Here is a 7907-nt window from a genome sequence, read left to right as displayed (position 1 = left end):
ATAATTCAGTTTTTGATGAAATCAAACAAAGTTTAATTTTGGACCCTTTTGACCTCAATGTAGACCAATTCATAATGGGGCCCAATATCCAAAAAAGTAATACAAGGTTAGAACCCCCAAAAATTTAAGACTTAAAATTAATCCCATTGAAATTGGTTAAAAGATTTGTATTTATTTTCAATTGAAGATTTCTTGCTATTGTGCAATACTGTGCAATTGGAGATTTCTTGCTATTGCGCAATACTGTGCAATTGAAGATTTCTTGCTATTGCGCAATACTGTGCGATTGAAGACTTCTTGCTATTGTGTAATATATACTGTGCACTTGAAGGTTTCTTGCTATTGCGCAATACTGTGCTATTGCTCAATACTGTGCAATTGAAGATTTCTTGCTATTGCGCAATACTGTGCTATTGTGCAATACTGTAATATTGCTCAATACTGTGCAATTGAAGATTTCTTGCTATTGCGCAATACTGTGCTATTGATCAATACTGTGGTATTGTACAAAACTGTGCTATTGCGCAATACTGTGCAATTATTTGAAATTTTAAAAATTTTGAAGAAAAAAAATATGAACCCCCCAAAAAAAATGGAAAAAAAAAATCCCCCCAAACTTTTTGAACCCCCCCTCTGGGAGAAATTACCCCTACTCAATCCCAGCATTCCCTTTACGGTATGGAACCATGTAGTACAATTTTAGAGAGATCCATACACTTAAACACAAGTTATTGTCTGAAAGCTAGAAAAGTGCTTGATTTTGGAATGCTTGGAACGCTGAACCCAGAAAAACGGGGGAAGAAATTCTCTTAAATTATTTTCTATTGTCTACAAGTGAACCTGAATCAATAATAATTCATTATTATGCTTGCACGGAAAAAACGTGAAATAAGACATAATTTCACGTTGAACGTGAAATAATTTCTGTCATGAACGTTGCACGAAAAATAAAGACTTTGATGTGAACCTTTTGTGACTGAGTCACTGTCTTCTTGTATATATAAACTCTCTGTTTTACTTGTTATTCCCGATTTAGTATACACATTTATGATATAAATGGTTTACGGCTTTTAAAAAAGTATTTCTTGACGATCCCTGCCAAATGTTTGAATTTTATTTGAAAAATGCCGAGCACGTAAAATAAGCATTTGAAAATCACGATGCACGTAAAATTAAATAAGCAGAATACGTTGAAGGAGGCCTTTGTCATGCACGACTGAACGTCAAATAAAAAAGTAAAAACACGTTGAACGTGAAACAAAAAACGGCGCCGATCACGTTGCACGAAAATAACCCTTTACCACCCTCAGATATGTGATGAATAGCTGAAAATTGAGGTTCCACAGGGAAATGATGGTATGTAGGATAGGAATAGTAATCGTTGGGTCACCTACTAATATAACATCCCCATTTTCGAATGAAAATAAATATTTTTAGATTAGTGCTTCAATTATCAAAACGGATATAAAATGTATTGAAATATTGTATGGCAATACAAGTATATATATCGGGTAACATTTTATACAAAAAAAATCTTAACTGAGAATTCAATCATGGTAGTTTGTGCCTTAAATAAATTTTCCAGCGGTTCTCTTTTAAAGTAAAGCGTGTATTGTGAATATTATTATTTCGCGTTATCATGTATAACAGTTACCTTTTCTATGATTATTTATTAGGAATGCAATTATTATTTGAGATATTCTGATTGAAAGATGTATGGAAAAAAAACGTTTAACAAATTTGAGGGGGGTAGGAGGGGTCCTGATCCAGAAATCCCGGGCTTAAAAACATGGAATCCCGAGGTCCCGAATTTTAAAAAATTTAAATCCCGACATCCCGAAATTCGAAAAAAGAATTCCCGGATCCCGAAAGGATCAATCCCGAAATCCCGTGCTTAAAAACACCCGATCCCGGAGTCCCGATAAAGGTCCTACCCCCCCTCAAATTTCTCGAAAGTTTGGAACATTTTACATGAAAATGACGAACTACATAATTAGTAAACACGTTAAATAAGTTGATATTATAGTACTAGCAAACTTATGATCCTGTATCATTTGTTGACATCCGTTTTAAGTATACAAAACATGCATTTTATTCAGTTTGCTTAATTCCCGCCAAAATCGTCCTTTTGGCACCGTCTTTTGACGTTGTCAGTGCCCCTCAGTATACACCTTATCGCTATTTGTCCACCATTACTGGACATCACACAAGTTCCCGTAAAATTTTGACGTCATAATAGAAAATATCTGACGCCACAATGGAAAAGTGATTGTTGTGTGACGTCAAAAGTTCGAGCGGGACAGATTCTCGGGTCAAGCGGGAATAGCGATAAGGTGTATTGTGACGTTACCATGGACCTTTGACGTTCTACACAATCAACAAGATTTGTGTGTAGAATGTCATAAATGTGCCTTTGGCAGCAAGAGTAGGCGAACGACAAGGTAAGAACAGGCAGACTTGTATGCTCTATGGTATTTTATTTTCTAGATAAATGGAGAGGGAATTAAAAAAATATATATATTTTATTATTTAGTCTCTTCGCTTTGAATTATCAATAACAGGTATTGAAGTAAAGGTTTGTACTATATACTTACGGATCGTTCGAATCAGTTGCGTAACACCTCGCGTAACACACACACAGCTTGTTTATTGATATTTTGCGTGATATTATTAGTTACATAGTGTGCTAGTGACCTAATACGGTATATATTGGGTTAGTAAATTCCTTATGGGGTGACTGCAGGGTTCGACACTAACGCGAGTCCGCTAGCCTGAGGCTAGTAAAAATTAGGGAGGGCTAGTAAAGTTTTCATCACAGTAGTCCGACGGGCTAGTCAAAATTTTGTTTAAAACTAGGAATTTTACAAAATTTTAATTGTCAACAAATCCCAGATTTTTGCTGACCTTTGCTGTCTTTATTGTATTATTTTATTTATATATTTTGATTGTCAGACATTTTTATAACATGAAAGGTACTTTTTGATGAGGGGAAAGAAACGGAAACAATGATGGTACTTAATACATTGAAAACCACGTGTGTTACAAACGCCGTGATGATTCTAATTAGAAACCTGGATCTCAAAAGTGCTTTCATAATATCAAAATAATTACCAGTCGGAAAGCAAGCCCTTAGAAACGACCGTTGTTGCTACTTTCTTAAGACAACAATGGGACTGATATTAAAACCCGCCATTCTGAAATTGCGTTTATTTCGCGGAAAAAATAATTTGGCGCCAATTTGGAATTTTTTCTTTTTTCTGTTTCTTTCTTGCCATTAGGGTCAGAAATAGATTTCTTTCGATTTTTCAAGCATGGTTCTTATTATCAAAGAAAATAGTACTTAAACATGTTATAAATTGTCCGTCTTTTAAAAATAGCGTAATGCCTTTGATCGTCGTTTAAGAATTATGCGAAATTATCTATTATTTTTTTCTTCTTTTTTTTCCAGATAAACAAAGAATATACAAACTATTTGAAAAATTAATAATAAGTATCTCAAAGTTAAAAACAAAAATCAAGTCTAACGTTCTATCGCCCCTTAGGAAACCCCGTTCGAACTAAATTCCAAACGAAAGACATTTTTTGACATTGTAGTTTTTTTATCTTACACATCGATATCAACTTGCATCTTTACACAATGTACACACATTTAGTGTGTTTGTTTGAAAAAGCAATGGCGAGTTCAGCTGTGAATAGTTGACTGGATTAATTATTCTCTTTAAGTCAGTGAATTGTCTGACTTAACTAAAACAAGGTAAGGAAATCGTATACTGTCTTTACACAACCTTAACCAAAACTCATTCATCGTTTATAATATTATAAAAAAATTTGTGATGAAGTAATCCTGCAAAACTGCCAAAGGTAAATGAAAAAGTCTTGTCCTAAATATGAACTTAAAACAATCTCTTTCAGACTAGCAATTAATCACTCTTATTCAAAGCATGTTCATACTGACATGAAGTGTGACTTACTTATGACTTGTGAACTAAAACATAATATTGTTGACTTAGCACTCAGAATCTGCTCTGAAATACTTTTATATAAATATAAATATGCATAATTGTTAAAAAAAATTAAATAGAAGAAAAATATTAGACCCAGTCTTTTTTGTTCTTATCTATTTTCAAGTTCATGATTAGAACCATTTATTTATTGGTTTAGTGTTTTTTTTTTTTTTATAATTTGAGTCCATTCATTAGAATCTGCATGGAATCAGTGAGACCAAATTTATTGTTATATTTAGTTTGTTCATACAAGAATTGCAAACTAATTTCCTTTTATTTCAAATAATGAAGAATTTACATTCAGAATACTTTCATTATGGTCTCGTTTAAGTTTAAATGAAAAAAGGTAGGATCCGGTATCAGTAATGAAAAGGAGTTCCTGTATTTGATCATTTTAGTCCTGTCTTGATCCATTATTCATGAATATTTTGGCTACCCCTTATATGATTAAAGTAGAAATTTATTTCTGTGTTGAAATAATTTGGTTACAGCAGTATAAATACTTACCAAAATATAAATATTAAATTAACTCTTGGAATAATAATATTATGGCACATACTGACATAGGGCCTATTTGAGTATTTCACTGAGACTGAGTTCTGAAAAGTGATAAAATGTGTTTCGCTAATTTTTTTGCACATGTCTTTAGTATCAAAATATATTCAATAAAATTAATTTAATAATATCCTCATGTAAATAACAGCATATGGTGCTTAATATAATAATAGTTTGATCATGAGAGTGTCAAACAAAGGGACGTAACTCGTAAATTACTATCGGCCCCGCTTCGTCAGAAATATCGACACATCGAAGTGGCACATTTGCGTATTACAGCGTACTAAGTGGCACAAATTTGACATATCATAGTCAAAGTTATGTTACATAACATAATTTAAATTCAGCATAGCTTCCTGAGAAGTTAAGAAAGAAAATTACGATTTTAATTTCCATTGACCGATTTTTTTGGTCAACACCTAGACTTTGAAGACACATTTTGAGAGAAAAAATTAGTTTAATCCATAATTGAGTTGATCAATATATTTCTTATATACTCAAGAATGTTCACTTAAAAGCAAATTAGTTTTAATTCATGCAAAAAACTACAAATTCCAAAAAACAGGCTTCACTTTTTTTGGTAAAAAAATGCCCATATGTGGTAATCACATGACTTCCATTGTTGCTTTAAGAAATGGGGTCAAACCGGGGTCAGCTTTCCGACTGTACATGAATACGAAATTTACATACATTACTACCGATACCATCACTGTTTGGGGAAAATGTACAACTTATTGGGAGGAATTTTAATCCATTTTTTATAGTAATTGGGAATTTTCTTTAGGGGAAAAAGCTGTATTTCGAATGTAATTTCAGTCGAACAATATCACTGAATTATTGTCATAAAAAAAAAATTATAGGTCTCTGCAAGGATTTGTATACTATACAATTCCTTGTTCTCTGGTAAAAATATACAGATTATTAGGAATAAAATCTTGTCCTGCAAAAAGAAATATACTAAAACAACAAGGGAAAAGAAGGAGTCGATGAAGAATTATGACAAAAAACAGCAAGGGCAAACCTTTCCTCTTTTGTGGGTGTATTTTTAAATCCCTAACTTATCCATCTTCATTAAAGACACTAGCAATAATGATGAAGTAATGATCTAAAGGGGTCTTCAAAATAAGTCAAACACATTCTTAATAGGGCCTATAGATGAATAAAATATGAGAAAAAAAATTTGTTGGTATTTTTTATTAGCAAACCAGTGAAATTTCATGAAACTAAATATGTTCAAAACCCTCTGGAAATGCTCCAGAACACAGGATGGCACGACCGTCGGCACTTGGAGGGCTAGTGTATCGACAAGAGGACTAGTAGAATAATTTCACTAGCCCTGCAGGCTAGTACATACAATAAGTTAGTGTCAAACCCTGGTGAGAGCGAAGAAGTTGAAGAAAAAATGCCCCAAAAAATGCCCAAATATGGTAATCACATGCCTTCCATTGTTATTTAAAGTTTAAGAAATGGGATCAAACCGGGGTCAGCTTTCCGACTGATTTTGATAGGTCACTAATCTAAATTTCACACTTTTTAGAAGTTCTCACATAAAAATTGTTTTCATTAAGCGTACTGAATAGTGAATACACCTTATCGCTATTTGTCCGCCATTACTAGACATCACAGAAGTTCCCGTAAAATTATGACGTCATAATAGAAAATATCTGACGCCACAATGGAAAAGTGATTGTTGTATGACGTCAAAAGTTCGAGCGGGACTGATTCTCGGGTCATGCGGGATTAGCGATAAGGTGTATTAGAATACGAAGCCTTCAAACCAAAGGTCGTCACTCGTCGTGTCAAGTTTTTTCAACACATCAGTTGAAATTTCTTTCTTAACTTCTGGGGAACCTATGCTGAATTTAAAATATGTGATGAGGCTTTTTATAAACTGGCCCGTGTCAAGATTGTGCCACTTAACACGCTGTAATACGCAAATGTGCCACTTCGATGTGTCGATATTTCTGACGAAGCGGTGCCGATAGTAATTTACGAAATACGTCCCTTTGTTGACACTTTTCATGAACAAACTTATAGGTACTATCAAGCACCATATGCTGTTATTTACAAGTGGATGTTATTAAAATAATCTATTATCTTTTTACTAAATATATTTTGATTTTAAAGACATATGTAAAGCAATTAGGTAAACACATTTTATCATTTTGACAACAATTTCAGAACTGAAATAAAGGGCTTTAATATTACAGTAACAGTCAGAAAGCTGACCCCGGTTTGACCCCATTCCTTAAAGCAACAATGGAAGTCATGTGACTACCATATTTGGGCATTTTTTGGGTCATTTTTTCCTCAACTGAAACGACTCTGTTTCCTCCAAAAAGTCATATCAAATGAAATCAAAGCATGCTGTACGTTACAAATGCCAATTGTGTATACTTTTTAGAAGTTCTCACATAAAAATTGTTTTGATTAAACGTACTGAATTAGAATACAAAGCCTTCAAACCAAAGGTCGTCACTCGTCGCGTCAAGTTTTTTCAACACATCAGTTGAAATTTCTTTCTTAACTTCTGGGGAACCTATGCTGAATTTAAAATATGTGATGAGGCTTTTTATAAACTGGCCCGTGTCAAATTTGTGCCACTTAATACGCTGTAATACGCAAATGTGCCACTTCGATGTGTCGATATTTCTGACGAAGCGGTGCCGATAGTAATTTACGAGTTACGTCCCTTTGTTGACACTTTTCATGAACAAACTTATTGGTACTATCATATATATTATTATTAAAATTATGCACCATATACTGTTATATACAAGTGATTATTATTAAAATAATTTTACTAAATATATGTTGATACTAAAGACATATATAAAACAATTAGGTAAACACATATTATCACTTTTACAACAATTTCAGAACTGAAATAGGGCTTTGATGTTACTCTGTGCCATAATATATTATTCCAAGGGTAACTTTCATATTCATATTTTGGTAAATAATTTTACTGCTGTAACCAATATATATCAACCAGGAACATATATATTGACTGTTCCCAGTATCAACACAGAAATAAATTTCTACTACATAAAGACAAGGGGTAGCCAAAATATGCATGACTACTGGATCTAGACAGGGTTAAAATGATCACAAACAGGAATTCTGTTTCAGTATTGATACCTGATCCTACCTTTTTCATTTACATTAAAAAGAAATTATAATCAAAGTATTCTATTCCTTATTAATATTTGAAATAAAAGGAAATTGATTTGCAATCCTTGTATGATTAAACGAAATATACAATACATTTTGTCTCATTGATTCCATGCAAGTTCTAATGAATGGACTCAAATTATAAAAAAAAGCCTAAACAATGGATAATTATTT

The 7907-nt window shown here is 32.9% G+C and overlaps 1 long non-coding RNA gene across 1 annotated transcript in view; it reads left to right on the top strand.

The window, feature by feature from the left end:
• The first annotated feature begins 1970 nt into the window (after nt 1-1970).
• LOC127718457 (uncharacterized) overlaps nt 1971-7907 on the top strand; it is a 39095-nt gene continuing 33158 nt past the window's right edge. Inside the window, exon 1 of the long non-coding RNA XR_007989840.1 lies at nt 1971-2441. This is a non-coding gene — a long non-coding RNA (uncharacterized LOC127718457). The remainder of the gene's footprint in view (nt 2442-7907) is intronic.

The sequence above is a fragment of the Mytilus californianus genome, unplaced genomic scaffold, assembly GCF_021869535.1.
Source record: "Mytilus californianus isolate M0D057914Y unplaced genomic scaffold, xbMytCali1.0.p SCAF_10, whole genome shotgun sequence".
Lineage (NCBI taxonomy): Eukaryota > Metazoa > Mollusca > Bivalvia > Mytilida > Mytilidae > Mytilus > Mytilus californianus.
Note: the sequence above shows the minus strand (reverse complement) of the source record. Positions and strands in the feature narration are given on the sequence as shown.